The 17,438-nt window shown below is 37.0% G+C and overlaps 1 protein-coding gene across 1 annotated transcript in view; it reads right to left on the reverse strand.

Moving 5' to 3' along the window:
* The window catches only part of HCN1 (hyperpolarization activated cyclic nucleotide gated potassium channel 1), a 195,462-nt gene that overhangs the window by 78,929 nt on the left and 99,095 nt on the right, over positions 1–17,438 (reverse strand). The window lies entirely within an intron of this gene.

Consider the following 17,438-nt stretch of genomic DNA (forward strand, 5'->3'; position numbering starts at 1 on the left):
ATACAGGCAGAAAACAGTTTTCTAAGTGCTAAGTGTTTGGCATTACATTAAAAAAAAAAAAAAAAAAAAAAGGTTTGACTGGAGAAGCATAAAGTAAATATAAAGTAAATACATATTTACTTTGTTCAGAGTTTTTATGTGACTTTACTGTCTTTACAGTTTATTCATGTTTTGGTGCTCTGTCTTTTGCACTAGCCATCAAACAAACATGCAGAATCTTAACACACTTTTGGATTTTTTTTTTTTTCCCTCGATGAAGGAGAAATAATTAAGTATCCATCAGTCCCAATTAAAAACAAGAAGGATGAATATCTCCCAGTAACTACGTTTTTGTGGTAATGCTTCATTATTTTCTTTGTGGAACAAGTATAGAAGTTCATTAAAAGCAAGAGAAGAGCAAATATTTGTCTTTAGCATACAGCTTTGTCTTGCACATATATCTGAGTTATTATCTTCACATGTGTAGGCCAGTGGCTTTCAAAATGATGGTTCATATCAGTAGGCATTCATGTGCTAAGCAGCTCATTGAGGAAGATTCCCTGCACGTTGCTCAGTGCTGCTCTATGTAAATCCGTATATGCCCATATACAGAATATATATGTATAGCTGTAGATTCTTACAGCTATACACATATTGTCACAAAATTAAACCTGCTGGGAAAAGTTCTTTTTTTCTTTTGCCTTTGTGTTAGTCCACTCGGATTCATCCTTTTTTTTCAGGTCACTGAACCGAAAAAAAGATTCTAAATGAACCCAAAAGACAAAAGGATGTTCCTAACACGTGATTCACATTAAAATAATATTCCATTCCAAAGGATTATTTTAATAAGAAACTTTTAAAGAAGCTGTAGTCAAGATTTGGCAGACATAAGAATTTTTGTTCAGGAAGCATTAAAAAAAAAGCAAGGTCTGTTAAAAGCATAGGCTCTGTCTGCTTTTCCCACTTAAAGTCTAATGCTACTAGGAAGCATTCTCATACTATTTTCACACTAAATTGACTGTGTGCAGTTTTTCAGAAAGCAGTGGTTTTGGCTGGGGCCAACTGCTATTCTCACAGACAGTTCCTGAAGACAGCATAGGTCTAGGATGATCAGCAGTTCACTTGTGGCCAGCTTGTCTCAGGAAAATGGCCACAGGTAAGCTGTCTTCAGCTCACAGGAGAGAAAACAAGCCCGGTCGTGTTTCACCTACCAGTGTTCATGCAGCCCCCAGGACAACAAATCAGTGACACATCTGGGGACTGATAAAAATGAAAGAATTTCCCAAAACATACCTGTTATTCTGTCTAAGATCCCTGCATGAAAAGAGAGAGATCAGAATGCACCATAGAAGTTTGCAGTTAAGACGGTTTGTGTTCCAGCTACTTCAAGATCTCACAAAGAACACAAGTTGCTTCTGCAAGGTGACATATGTGTGCTCTAGACCTTGCCTGTCACTTGCGGCTGGTTTTGTATACCTTTGCCTTCAAAGCTTTTAGGTGGCATCATTTTTAGTAGCAATAATACCACCAGAGAGCATCTCTTCTTTCTTTCATTAGCATGCCATTCCATGTTGAGTTTTGTCCTCAGAGCTACTGTTTCTTTTTCCCCCCAAAATTTACCAAACAATACAATAATGTTATGAAGACCTTTGAGTTAGTCACAACACACTCAATTTTTGGTGAAGTTCTTATCACACTATTTTTGATCCTGAAATAAACTTTGCAACCTCATTTTAAAAGAGAGACTGACTGGAACAGATTCAGAAGTGTTCACGAAGGGGCTATTTGTTGTAATGTTGTAATGCAAGTAAATACAGAGTAATTATTATGCAGTCACAATAATTGATTAAAATAAGTAAACACATCTACAGGTTTCTGCTTAACTGGGTAAGCAAGGCATCACAGAGATAAGTACTTTAACATTAAGAATACAAAAAAGAGGGGAAAAAGAGTCAAAACAATGGCACGCCTAATGAAAGAATTTAAAAATCCTGCAAGGTCAGGAGACTGAAAATTTCAGAATGCACTGAAGACATCTCTTTTTCTGCTCTTTTTCTGCTCTTTTCAGATAGTGAAAGGGAGCGGATTTGATGCAAAATGCTGTTTATTTAACAAGCCTCAAGCACTGAATCAAGCCATTTATGAAATGCTTTTATAATGCAGCCATGGAGAAAAGCTTTGAATTTTCAGCAGTAGTTATCTGATAGTCAAGAACAGTCAGAAGATAATGTGAGCTTAATATAGAGCCATTCTGGGAGATGGCTGAAGGAGTGAAGTGATATAAACCTGATTCGTGACTCCACAGGATACCACTTACTAAAAACTGTAGCATAAAATTGTCATTGACAGTATCTGCAACCAATTCAGAAAAGATAAATCATCAGAAGAAACCACATCTTTACATTCTGTGACCTAGTCAAACTAGATGGTAAATTATGTGAAGCACCTGATTCGAAATATGTGACAAATGGAAAGGAAATCTCTTTTGCAATGAATTTTTAGCTACTACTGTAGATTGAATCAAAGGGATTTTGAAGCTATATAAAAACAGTAAAAGCAACAACTAACTTAGTAAGTAGTAGAAAAGGCTTTTATTAAGAATAGGATATGAAAATTTGATATTTAAGTTGAAAGGTAGATAGACAGCTATGCACAAAATCATAGTATCACAATGATCTCTCACCAAGAACGTCTCATAATACAGAAAGCCTGATTTCATTAAGAATACTTTTATTCTTGATCAATGTAAACATAAACTAGCAAAATATTTCTTTTTTATAAGTGTTTAAGAAACATGTCCTAAGAAAATTAATATATATATATATATATAAATATATATATATATATATATATATATATATTTCACTTCAGGTCAAAGTAGGTTAAAAGATACTAATATCATCTACTCAGAATGGCAAATGTGTCTACACCAGGCCTCAACTTGATTTAATCTGCTTAAAAACTAATCAAAGTGATTTGGCATAAGAGTCAGGACTAGGATTCATGAGTTCCAGTGCTTTATAGAACAGATTATTTCCGAGGCAACACAACGCTTGGTACTACATAGGGAAATTCAAATATTTTTTCCTTAGCCTTCTGTGATATATTCTTTTTTCTTTAACTACTATAACTCCTACTGCAGGGATGTGGTGCAGTTTTTATGCTTTCTTCCTCCTAGCTGGTATTGAAAGCAGCGCTTTTCTTGTCACTTTTTCAGTTTGTTTCCTAAAGTGATACCTTTGAGACTTCAGGCTACATCTGGTTAGTTTACAGTTCTTCAGGAAATTAACTTACTAAATATCTGAGACCTCCAGAGGGCTGATCTGTGTTTCTGGTAAATCACAGTCCTTCATCAAATACTATGTCCTACAAATAGCTGTGCATTATTTTATTATGGAATGACGACGGCAGGAAGCAAAGCAGTTTTGCAGCAGAGATTTTACTTTGGCTCTACGCAAAAAGTAAATCTCGGTGCCTAAGTAACAAGGCTGGATCTACATCAGAGCTTTTTCTTTTTCTGAGAAGTCAGAATTCACTGATGGAATCACTGGACCAGTTTCGCTGATGACATGCTCTTACATTCAAATGCCCTAACACTGCAAGTACTTCTAAGTGTTTGAAAGGAATTCCAAAATAATAAACTGAAAAGAAAATGATCTATCAACCTGAAACCAATGCACAAAATCACAAAATCATACTATCGTTTTAGTTGCAAGGGACTCTTGAAGGCCATCTAGTCCAACTCCCTGGCCAGTGATGGGGACACCAACAGCACAATCAGGTTGCTCGGAGCCTGCTTCAGCATGACCTTGAATGCATCCAAGGATGCAACATCCACCACCTCTTTGGGAAACCTGCTCCTCTGCTTTACCACACTTTCTGTAAAAAATTCCTGATACCCAGTTGAAATATCTCCTCTTTTAGTTTGAAACAGATCCCTTTGTCCTGTCACAATAGACCCTACTAAGGAGTCTGTTCCGTTCCTTCTTACATCTGCTCTTTAAATAATGAAAGGCTGACTTCAGGTCATCTCACAGCCTTCTCTTCTGCAGGCTGAAAAGCCCCAGCTCTCTCAGCCTGTCTTCATAGGAGAGGTGTTCTATCCCTTGGATCATTTTTGTGGTCCTACTCTGAACATGTTCCAACAGGTCCACATCTCTCCTGTACTGAGGACTCCACTGTGGGGGTAGATGTAACTGTGAGCAAGTCACCAAAGAGCTTATCAGACTCTTTGGTAGACCTTATCACTGTGAAACCCTGGAAGACCAGAGTGTGAGACAAAGAGCAAGCAGTGTGTGTTTGCATCCATGGGTAGACAGGAGGTTCTATTGATATGCATTGTTGATCCTGTTACTCTTAAGAAACCTTTCATCCTTTATCACTGTTGTTTGGGGGAAGCTGGGACCAATTAACTGATTAGAGGAACTGTTTGAGGAACAGGAATGTCTTGCTTGTAAGTGAATGGTATATAAGATGTATGCTGAACACAATAAAGACACACTATTCTGATGCTACAAGGAACTAAGAGAGCTCTCTAACTTGACTGAGCACCGACACTCCACATCTGAACACAGTACTCCAGGTGAGTCCTCACCAGTGCTGAGTAGAGAGGGCAAGATCACCTCCCTCAATTTGCTGACAATATTCATTTTGATGCAGTCCGGGATACAGTCGGCTTTCCTGGCTGCAAGGGTACAGTGCTGGTTCATGTCCAGGTTACCATCCACTGAGTCCTCTTCTGCAGGGCTGAGCTCCTTCCCTTTGTATTCCAGCTTGTATGATACCAGGGGTTTGCCGTGACCCAGGGGCAATACCTTGCACTTGGCTTTGTAGAACCTCATTATATTCTCCTGGGCTCCCTGCTAAGCCCATCATCTAAGTCCATCTGGATGGTATCTTATTCTTTGGGTGTGCTGACTGCAACACACAGCTTGGTGTCACCAAAAAAGTTGCTCGATTCCACTGTCAGTGTCACTGATGAAGTTATTAAAGAGCACTGGTCCCAGTACGACCCCTGAAGGACACCAGTTATAGCTGATCTCCGTCTGTACGTTAAGCCATTGGCCATCACTTTCTGGGTACGATCTTGAAACCAGTTCCTTGTCCACTAAATAGTCCACCTGTCAAATCCATCTTTCCAATATGAAGAGAAAGATATTGTGAGGGACAGTCTCAGCAGCCTTACTGAAGTCCAGACTGATGACATCAGTAAGGCCTTCTCTTTAAGTGATATCTATTGACTAGAAAAAATATGACTGAGTGAACTGTTAAAAATTTATTCCCTTCTTCTACCAGAGGAAGGTTAACCTGAATCTTAGAAGAATGTCCTAACTCTAGGGTACCAAGTCACCATTCACCATTTACACTCTGAGAGGGATGGAAGTAACACATATCCTTCTTCCATTCTGAAGCTTTTATACACACCTTGGAGGGCTTGGCAAAACACCCATATAACCTCATATAATCCTAAGACACAAGGAGCTTCCACATCCCAGTCTTGCCTCTAAAGACAAATTTTGTCTGCTTTTTGAGACATTCAGGAACTGAATTCTAAATAAGGGCCTTCGTGATTTGGCTAAAGTGATACACATTGTCTTTTGTCCTCCCTCTCAAAATACTGAAGAGAAAACTCATACAAATCTTAAAGTTTGAATATCCAATACTATATTGTGGATTAAATTAGTTCTGGGGAAAGCTGTCTTTCTTTTCACTCTGTCCAACGTTTAGATATCTTTGTTTTCTTCCGTTTACCTGTTTCATGTCATACCTCTGAAGCTGCTGTGTATCCCACTTTAAAAACCAGCAGACACGAGAAATCGTATCCTATGCTTTCAAAAATGAGTGAACATGAATGCTGTTCCCTACACAGCATACAGCCTGTCTTCACACACTCCAGAGCAAGCTCAGATAAACAGCCTCAGTGTAGGGTGCAGTAGAAGGGACTCCAAAGTAAGGCCATGAAGCCTGCTGTGAAGCCACACGAGCATAACAGCTCTGGCTTTAGAAGTTCTCTAGCTGCAAATTTCTTAAAGCTGATCACATGACAAAAGGAACTCAGTGCTTGCTTTGCATAGATCTTTCTCAGGCATCTACTCTTAGCACTCTGAAAAGCAGCCGGACAGGTTGTGGGTTGGACTTTACATGTCCGCTGAGTTAGTCCTGAAATCCAACGTGAATGCGCACTCAGCAGCCAAATCTTTAACTTGAATGCAGCCGTACATACTTGTGTAGCTCTCAAGACTTATTTAAGCATATTGGTAAAATGCTGTGCTGTATAAACTATAAAACAAACATCCAAAGATTTCCACTTGGGTTTTGGCATCTCTTGAGAGAGACAAAGTGCACATCGATGTTAGATATGTTTCCTTAGTTCTATGATACAAAGAATAAGGAGGGTTTACCTTACTGTCTTCTTTTCTTTTCTCTGCCCACCTTCCTAATGCTTCCTCCAAGCTTTCTTTCATTACTTATCTGAAAGTAAGGTGCACTAAAAACACTAATGCATAATTCTCAGTTCATGTTTGGTCTTCTATAGATAGTTTCACTGCATTATTTTTGCCTCATCTGTGAGCATATGGGTTTTAGCTTCTTTCACCATCGCATATAGTTTTCAAATAAATATACCCTTTGTTACTGATCAGGGAAATAGGATTTCAAAAATACCATTCCTAGTTTTGAATTACCCACCTCCACTAAGACTTCCATAATCTAAAGAAGAAAGGAAAAATGCCATTAGAATAAGTCATATTGGTAAAGATCTGTGGACAAGTCATAAATGGGTTTTATTCTTCTATACTTTGTTTCTACAAATTAGTCACTATAGTGAATAACACAATTCTAAAACAGAAACTTTCATTGGGTCTGATTTTTTCTTAGCCAGCCTGCCTTCTCACTACTCAGTAGTTTCAATAAGACAGCTGTTCTATTCATAGAATAACAGAAATACTATTTAACTGTATGCTTAGAAAACATATGGGGTACTTTCATAACTGTAACATAATAAGTAAGAAAAGCCTGTCTCTGCACCAGAGAATGAAACCGTACTGCTCTGATTAGAGGAAGATCCTCAAAAGTATCCTGTGGAGTGAATATAACATCTGCCTGCTGCGAAGTTTAAAGGAGTTTGGGTTCCTAAGTCTACATACAGAGAATGAAAATGTTCTAACTCAGATGGGTAGCACAGAGGCAGACAACTCAGCTCAAAGGAAGAACCATGGGGAGTAGTCAGCCGCAGGAGGCTATGGTTGATGTTTAAGGGAGAGAGGAGCATGAAGAACTTCACGATCCTGAGCAATGGAGGATGATTGGAACAGTGCCTTTCATAGAGTTATTTACATCCAGGTATCCACAGTAACCTGCGGTCCACCTTCTGGGTTTTGCTTGAAAGAATGCACATAATCAGAAAAAGACATAAAAATTTTTACATAATCTGATTTTGGTTAATCACTTTAACAGCTAAGTTAGGTGATGAGTGTCCCTAGGCTCCCTGTACAGTCAGCAAAAAAACAACACCCAAACTCCTGCAGATAGTGGTTCAGATAGGAAGGCTAAAGCAGGTGCACCTTGAGGGGAGACTTTCTTTCTATCAAATGCATTAAGCTCCTATTAATCTAAAACCATCTCCATCAGCTCCCCTGCTGAGAGTCCCTACATTTTTATGACCAGAGATGCCTCTTCACACCTCTTTGGATTACCAGTTTGGATAATCTGTTTTACCAGTATGGGTAATGGCTCACAGAAATCAGTGAGGAGCTCTGGGAGAGTGGCTGGGGATTTGTCTACATGAATTCAGTTCTGGTGCAGTAGCTTTAATGCAAGCATAGCACAACTGCATGGTAGAATAAGCCAAGTAGAGAACCAAGAGATAGAGAAAAATAAATAAATAAATAAAGGCATCTGCTGAAATCAGAAGAATGTTCAGAATGCTAACTTATAATTTGCTCTATAATAGGGATTATAGCATTACACAGGATAGAGCACACAATGAGAGTTACAACAGGAGTTCTTGGATTCGGGCCACAATATTTACGTCTAATGAAAATAGATATATTCATATCTATTTAGATATATTGTATACTTACATATAAATAGTGCACTATAACTTGCACAACTGGAATTTTTTATCTAACTGGAGCCTCCATATTTTTTGGACAATTGATTTGAAAAATCTGATAATCTTCTCTGTATCCATTGCACATTTATTTATAATCAAATGAAGTCTTTTTTACTCTTATACACTCAGTTAAAAGTAGTCAAATCATTCATCCTTCTGAAGGAAAGAAAAACATTATGAATGGCACAAAGTATAATAATGACAACAATTATTTTATTTTTCCAGCAGCAAGGTTTTGTAAGCTCCAAGCACATGGATACAGACAAGTTTTAGCTAACCTTCAAACAGCTTCATAACTCCAACCAAAAACTGATGAAGTTCTTGTTTCTTTGAAATTAGGATTAAAATGACAGTGAGTTGAATCTCATTTCATTTTACAAAGTTATTTTCTCTTCCTGAACTTTACACTTTCTGTTTTTAAAAGGGCAGATTTTATTTCTCATCTCTATAATTAAAGGTAGGAATAAGTACATGATGATTGCAGTGCTGGGAAAAAACAAAACAAAACAAAACAAAAACACAGCACCTGCTTCTGAGTTTTTTGAATTTCAACACAGTCTTTTTGTGAATTTATTGAAACTAACACACAAGACTTCCTCAGCAATACAGACACCTGCTGGAACCCCCTCAAATGTAAATAACAGAATACTTTATTAACAATATGAATGTATGTATGCATGTATGTATTTTTCAGGTCCAACCTTTAGAATTAAGTCTGAGGAAAGGAACAAAATAACTCTATGCAAGGAAATACATGAGAGGAAGCATATCAAAGGAGCTTTCATTATTCAAAATAGCAAAGTGTCATGTTTTTCCACTATCTATATCTTAAAATAAAGTTCAGTGTCATTGCAGATTGAAATGATGCATGAGGTAGACTGGAAAAGATACAAGAGTGATATGTAGAGAACATGGGAACTATTTTCTGGCCTCATTCAAATGACAAAGAATATTTTAGATTGGTGAAGCAAAGAGATTGCTTCAAAGCACATCACAGCACTGTATTAACAGTAGTGCAAAAATTAGGTAATTGTGGTAATGAACTAGACCTGACAGTATACATCTCTGTCTTCTTCAACATTGTTCACATGAGACTGTCATGAAGATTTTTTAAAACCATGTCATTCCAGATAAAGAGAAAAAAATTATTAAAGCAATATACAAAATATTGCATGGCAGTTTATAGTGGCTCTTTAAAATAAATACTCAGCAAGTTTTAAATACTAAAATTGCTGCTCTTCTTGCATGAGGAAAACAAAACAAAACAAAACAAAACAGCACTGCGAAGTATAAAAAGTGTTACATGGACCAGAGACGAAAATCTAAAGAGCATGGCATACAAAGTTCTTCAGTTCAGACCCAGACAGAGAACAAAGTACCTTGGTTTGACTTTTCTAATGCAAAATGTAAGCCTTTAAAGAGTCACAATTTCAGGTGGACAATTTTTATTTCTAATTGCATCTCAGCAAGAACTTCTGTCCAGATGTACTTTAGATATCAGAACATTCATATGTGAAAAGTGTAAATTTCATATGGCAAAAAAAGTTCACTGAAAAGCTTTAAAAGTAGTGCCCTTGAGAAAATATGATTGTAACATGGCTGAAAATGACCCCTTGACAACAATACACTGCCTGTGCAAAGCCAATCTTTAATACACCCTTTAAGCACACAGATCAAGAAGTTACACTGTGCACATTAACATAGATTTGCAATGGGAAAAAAAACAGATTTGCTGAAGAGCAGTTTGATATATGGTATTCAGTTGGATTTCTCTACTTCTGGACTTATTCTGGTAAAAGTGCTCCAGAATAGATACTCCAAGTGTTCAATGCCTGGAGATTGAATCCACGTGTGAAGATGTGCTTCAGAATAACCATTCCACGGGGATATGTTAGTTGAACCTGGAAAACTGCCACAATCATATAAACACTTACTGTCCTTTACAGAGCCAGAACAAAAGATCCTGATCCAGTTCCTCCTAAACAAAAGGAGTGCCCTCTTTTACAATAGGGAAACTGTATTTGGCAATGAGGTGCATATAACTGCCTGAGTCTTCATTCTGAGGGACATGGTGGATGCAAGCACCTAAAATACAATAGAACCAACTTGTGTTTCTGCTCTACTTCAATTTTTATTAATGAAATGGATACGACACACTTTATGAAGCCTGTTATTTTTCCCTGGGATGTCTATCAAATGTAACATTGGAGCTAACCATATTACATGCATATTTTTGTAGTCTTTCAAGTTGAAGGATTACATAAAATATTTCATAATTTACAATTTACCCCAAATCCAATCCCAATATGATACAGAATAAAAATTCATGAGTTGTTCGGTTGATTGTAGGCAGGGAAAAACATGGGAATTATGGTTTGATGATAAATGGGTAAATCCCTCCTTGAATCCACATCTGAGTAATTTCCTACCAGCTCTCATGATAATGAAGAAAAAGTGTGGAAATAAGTTTCTATTAGGTACAGCATTTTCCTTTTGCATGCTTCCTCTAACTAATTGTTTCATTATTCTTATCCTCTGTAAGGAAGACCAGCTTTCTATCTGAAAGAAACAGAAGCACACAAGGCAGTCAACTAATTCATTACAGAATTCTCCCTCCTTAGAAGCTATTAACTCAACAGTAGCACAGTGTTACAATCAACACTTAAAAACAGGGGCGTACTAATTTAGAAGTACTAAGCATTAACATCTAGTTAACTAATTGTCACTGTCAGTATTAAATAATAACATCAGTACTAAAACACTGAGCTTTTAGTTACAGTAAAGTAAGGTAACAGGGCTTATGATAGCGCTTGAGTTTTTAATTTCCAAAGCTGATGGCACTGTGCTCTGAGAACCTTCTTTGAGGCACTGATTTCAGTTTTGTTCAAGTTGCAATCCAAATATTATGGATATTATTCAAAGATACCTGGATGACACAAATGCTTTGTAGTGTTAAATTTCTATAAAGGTTTAGGCCTTCTGTAAATGTTTTTTCACCTTTATTTTTCAACTCCGAAGGATCTGCATATCAACTAGTACACAATATTAGCCCAGTGAGCTCCAATTAAGAACCTGGGAATACACCAATGTCAGTAAGTCATGGAGATGAATATATTTATCATAAGCCTTTTAGCTTAGCGAACCAGTAAGGCCTGATTGTGAAACTGTAAACCAGTGTGTTTATGCTACGGTTCAAATTATTAGAAGAAAACAAAGCTGCCTGGCACTGATATATCATGGCTTGAAAGACAAAGATAATATAATCAGAAAAAGAAGACATAAAAAATCACAGAGCTAAGAAAACAGTTTGGAACAACTGAGTATAATTTTTAGATCAAAAAACAGCAGCCAAAATGGAAACAAATTTTAAATCATATTGTGTAGATGCTGGGTTGGACTCCAGGAACTTTTTTATTATTCAGAATTAATTTACTGCCAGCAATGACTAAGACAATGCACAAAATAAAAATAACGAAATATTTTAAACCAAGTACGAAGTACAGGAAATCTAATGACTGCTTTTATGTAGGCACATCAGAAATCTACTGTCAGATTACACAGTCCCAAAGTACAGGAGATGCATGTTGAATTACACAGTTACAGGCAAGAAGGTAAGAATAACAAGTTATTATTTCTTCCATTAGTATATGCATTCCAGCCCAGCAAAGATGGATGACCTCCTCACCTACCCGATAAAAGAAAAGCAAACACCAAAACCTATGTGGGTCTTCTTAAAGCCTCAGCAATTGTAAAAAATGAGAACGTGATTTGTTTTCCTCTCCATTGATCAGGACACACTGAGTTAAATCAACAATGCCCTCGGCTACTCCTTTTCTCTAATACTTGCTAGCTTAGCGTAAAGCTTTGGTACTGCTGTTAACACCTGGCTTCAGTCTACATTAAGCATATCTTTTCTGTATGTGTGTCTACAACATTTTTCTTTGCAGTTTATGCTAGTGTCAAATCACATAAACTAATATATTCTCCTAAGCTATCTTATTTTTTGGCCTAACACAGGTTGCTATGACCTCTTTCACCTACTGGAATAGGTCACAAACTGCAGCATTACTCTGTCATCTTGATGAGGCAGAAAGTGGCTTGACATCAGATGATAGGTCAAGGCTGTGTGCCAAAGACAGCAATAACTCAACATTGCACAATGGCACATCCTAGAAGAGATATAATTATTACATTCCCCAAATAGGGAAATCTTTGTCCTAAGAATGTTGATTACATAACGTTATTATTAGTATTACCACATTTCCTAATTGTATTGTAAATACAGCAGTCGTCTGAATTGGGAAATTCCTACTTCACTAATATTTTCATCAGAGTCAATCTCAGAAACCTAATTTCAATATTTTGACTATTTATAGAAGCATTTGCTAACTAAAGCAATAAATATACGTAAATATATGAGTATAAAGTACTCTAGTGTAGTAGTATATCTCAAGGGATCCACAGTGCCTCTGGCATCCACATGACTCCCTTATGTTCCATACTTATTCACTACCCAATTAAGGGTTGTGTGATGTGATTTTTATAATCATATATTGCTTATCACTGCAAACAAAGTCAAAAGAATCAGTACTCTGAAAATTGCACAACATCTTGCCACATAATAAAAAGTTGTTCCAATAATATTTGTGAAGCTCTAAATGATGATTATCACATGAATATCAAATGTGGAGAAATCTCAGGAGAGTATTAGCTGTTCCAATGACTAACCATAGGGATGGAGGTGCTGAGCCAATGTATTATCAAAATGGAAAAATCCAGTGCTAAATAATTGTGACTGTAACCCATTCCTTGAGCTCAGATGAGTAAAGCAGAGATCTCACTCAAGTGTGTGATTGGGTAATTGAAAATGATGTTCATTTTTAAGAAATGCTAAGACTTTAAATTCAAGTTGATGCATTATTACTAGTTTTTGTGCATATTAAATTTATGTTAGCATGCTACTCAGTGCATTAGAAATTGTGACCATCTACTTCATTTCTGAATTTTACTATCAAGCATTCATTTAAACAATTTATTTTATAAAGGGAAGGACCTTCAGACTCTACAACAGAAATTCCCAGAATCATTTCATTTCAATGGTGATGCTGTCAAAAGTATGGTTCTGCAAGCTAATTTCTGATATCCATTGATGTTGATGAATTAATATAAAGTAAAATCCCCCTCCACCAAGCATAAAACCTAAAAAAAAAAACAAAACACCAAACCCAGAGTCTGACATAAATGAACTGCAAGAATAGTAAGAAAAAGCCATAACAAAGAAACCAGAGAACCTGAAGTGTTCTTGCTGAGCAAACACTGTCTGACTGCCATGAAAAATCCTAGTAAAGCATGCTCTTTCCAGAAGCTTTGCAGTTTTCTGGCTTTTAAAAAAGGCAGTTTTCAGGCTAAGTCCTATACTTCTCTGCTACATTTTAATCTGACTAAAACATTGCTATATGTGAAAAATCTGAAAATTTCAGGTAAATACCTTGCTATGTTTTCCTAACTATACATCCAATTATCATGTTTATATTTATAAACATGAAAGAGAGGTTGGGGATCTTCGGACACTGTTAGTCAGGGACTAACATGTCATTGGGACTTTACCATAGGTGACAGAAAAAGGAAGAGCAAACTTTCAATACGATAACAATGGATTTACAGCAAGCAATTCTTTATTTCACACATAGATGGCCAGATGGCATCAGTGGCAAAAATGTCTTCTCATCTTCACTTGCTTAGAAACTCTGTCTCTTACAAGACCTGGCTACAACTGCTCAATATTTGGAACTTACACACTGTGTTTCTGCAATTCACCATAGCTGAAAGTGAATACAAAATGCAGAAGAAGGGTTTTACAGACTAATCATAGGAGAGGATCCTGTAGCATTCTTACTGTTTTTGTGTTTCTCTTGGTCTCAGGTGAAAGTTTTACTCCTAATTTTCTAATGAGCAACTGGCTCAGACTCTGAGGTATGATAAAGCTGTTTGGTCTATGAGTCATTATGGAAGTACACTAGTCTGAAGCAATGCAGATCAGAAAGCTGAGGATAAATCACACAAGAAGCTGCAGATAATAGCCTTTCTGAGCCAAGAAGAAATTAAGCAGCATCATTAGGACACTTTGTGAAACTTCTTCACAGAAGACCTTGTTTAGGAATGAAATTCATAATACTGGTGTAAAATAAGATAAAGGAATGAATCAGAGAACTATATAACCTCACAGCACTAATTGTTGTTTTATCCAGAATGGATTGGCTGGAACACGACTTACAGTGAGCATTAAAAAAAAGAGTGCATGCTGTTGTCTCTTATTTTTAAAGAAGTGCATGGATATCTTAAAAGAGCATAGGATCCTGCTGGCAAACAGTTTCTAACTAAGCTTTTAAAAACTCAGTGAAATGAAATGGCAGTAATGATATAAAAGTGGGCAGGTGGGATCACAACTAGAAAAATTAAGGAAAGATACCAGCTCTGTCTTTCTTTTCATAACAGGAATGACAGTGCTAAGAATTGGCCAAGAAATACAAGGAGTACATACAACATCTGAGTTCATTATTACTGAGGATAACATCCCAATGTGATCTGAACTACTTTTGGTCAAGGTTGGCTCAGTACCAGCCAAAGGCCATCTTATTTCCTTTCAAAGAGAAGACTTTCCATTTCATTTCATAGTCAATCTAGTGGTCCATTCTGACATTTTTAATCATTCTTTCAAAGATGAAAATCCACTGGTTTGCTTCTCTTTAATTTCATTCGGTGTAATTGTTCAGAGAGGCAGCAGGCTTGATTTCATTATTCTGTTCCTTTCTGACATTAAATTTAACCTTCCTCTTCCTAGTAGCACAATGTGAGTAAGCCTGTGGAATCTGAAAACTTTCTCATACTATCTCCTACAGAAAAGAATGTTTCCAGAAGACTTTTAGAGGATGTTCTTGTGATCTGCAGTCTGAAGCAACGAATGTATAAGACAGAATGCAACCATAGAAGAGTATGCTAGATTGCATAGATTGTAGAGGCAGATTGGAATCTTTACTTCCTTCACCATCACATTATCTGTTAAAACTTTAGCTTGCAACTGACTAGCGGCTGTGTTGTGTACTGAAAAATTGATGATGCATATATATATTTAAGAATAAGCCTTCAAGTCTATGTTCACCATCAGTAACTGTTAAAATATTACCTCAAAACAAAGTTATTGTATTATCCTATCAGCCCATGTGATTTTTTAATTTTTTTTTTTTATTTTTATTTATTTTTCTTTTCCTGAGGGAGCAACAGTTTGAGTACCTGGAAATGCCCACAAAACCAACCAACCAAACAAACAAACAAAAAACCCTCTCTACTGAAAATAAGATTGAAACTCAAAGGTGGGTAATTTTGCCTTTTTCAGAACAGGTGTGCAAGGGCTGCTCCAAAAGGAATATCACCTATGCTATTCTGTTGGCTTCTGACATCAAAGGGACATGTTGGTTATAAGGCAGTGTATGTCAAACCTTCCCTCCAATATCCTGTTACATTATGTTGACATGTGACAGAGGGCAGCAAAGGGCAGTCTGACACAATAATGTCTGACATGGAGGAGTGTATGAAGAAAAGGAGTGGAACTGAATTCTTTAATGCAGAAAAATTAGCACCCATTGACATTCACTGATGTGTGCTGAGCATTGATGGAGAATAAACAGAGCACAGTGACCTGGTGGTGCTTTTCAGCAGTGGCAGCAACAATCTGAAAGACAAGCCGCGTTCTGGATGGCCATGCAGATGTTTGCAAATGTGCCTGCAAGCTGTTGTTCATTGCTGGTCACAGTGCATAGCTAAGGGTGGTGACTATTCTGAAAAATGATGCTTTGTAGCTGAGGATTTACCCTATCAAGTAGTGTTACTGTTCTCTTTGCATCTGTTGCAGACTCCATGGAAATGGGTGGCATTACTTTCAGATCACCCACATATTCCAGAATTCTTTGACTCAGAAATTTGCCACAAACTCCAAATTCATTTATAATTGTCTTTACAGAATACTGTGCTGAAATCTTTGAGTAAAAGAGAATGCATTGACAGAAAGGTGCAATAGATGGAGGTAGATAAAGGTCTTCTCTTCCTTACAATGTTGGTCCTTTGGGGCCATCAACAAAAGTTCAGATTGCCCCACACTGTTCAGTGTTCTTTAATAGCAGCAAGTTTGTCAGAGAAAATAGCTTTCCAAAAGGATCATTCCAAGAGCATGTGGCCAGTAAGGAGACAGAAATATTTCTATGAGAAAATTGATTGTGGGCAGGCAGAAAGATATCACTAAGAATGTGCACGGATTTCTAGGGTCAAATGTAACTCTTATGGAAGAATGTAATATTTAAGCATTCATAAAAAGGTAAATACTTCAGTTAAGCATAAACCAACACTTATTCCCTTTCAGTCTCTAGATTAATTTTTATCCAGATCTTTAGGAAATTGGTAGAAAATGTACCCTTACTGAATGTGAATGAAAGATGTTATGAAGCAGAACCCACAATGCAGCAGAATGTAAAAACGTGCCAGTCAGCATCCTGGTGACCTACTTATACCGTAGCAACTCCATTTGTGAAGATATGTCACTTTTTCACTTTTTTTTTTACAAAGCTGCACAGCGAGGTGTCAGCAAACATGCTGCTTATCATTAAATATGTCATTCAATGACTGCAAATGCTTGTCTGTATGACTGACAGTGTTAGTCACCAAGCTCCAGCAGTACTAGGCAGTGTTACACTCCTAAAGGAACAAATATTGTTATGTTTTTCCAATAGGAATACGTGGGACTGTACAAGTTGCCCATCTACAGTAAAGGTATCTTAATAATTGTAGAAACAGGTTGCCCGAGGACATGGATGAGTCACTGTCCCTGAAAGTGTTCAAGAAACATTTAAATTTCATACTAAGGCACATGGTTAGTGGGGAAATATTGGTGGCAGATGGATGGCTGGACTAGATAATCTTGGATGTCTTTTCAAGCCTTGATGATTCTGTGATTCTGTGCTTCAATTGATCAATGAGACAGCTGATTGGGACTTTTTCTGTTTGGTACAGACACATTTCAACAACTTTATCCATGTATTTTCTATGAAAAAAGTCTACCTGATTCATCATCCAGCCTCAGAAAAAACATTTAATTCTTCAAGGAATATTTTGAACAAGCAGAACACCATTAACCTTCCCTATGAAGAAGACATAGGGAAGTTTTCTCTTTGAACTCTCTTTTCACACACACACAAGCGTGTGATTTACAGAAGTATCTCTGTATTTCCTGTACTCAGAAAAAAACTCATCCTGACAGTTAGGAGCAATTTGGTAAAGGACTTAATGACATAGCCAG

Source organism: Excalfactoria chinensis, chromosome Z, assembly GCF_039878825.1.
Source record: "Excalfactoria chinensis isolate bCotChi1 chromosome Z, bCotChi1.hap2, whole genome shotgun sequence".
In the NCBI taxonomy this organism is placed as follows: Eukaryota; Metazoa; Chordata; class Aves; order Galliformes; family Phasianidae; genus Excalfactoria; species Excalfactoria chinensis.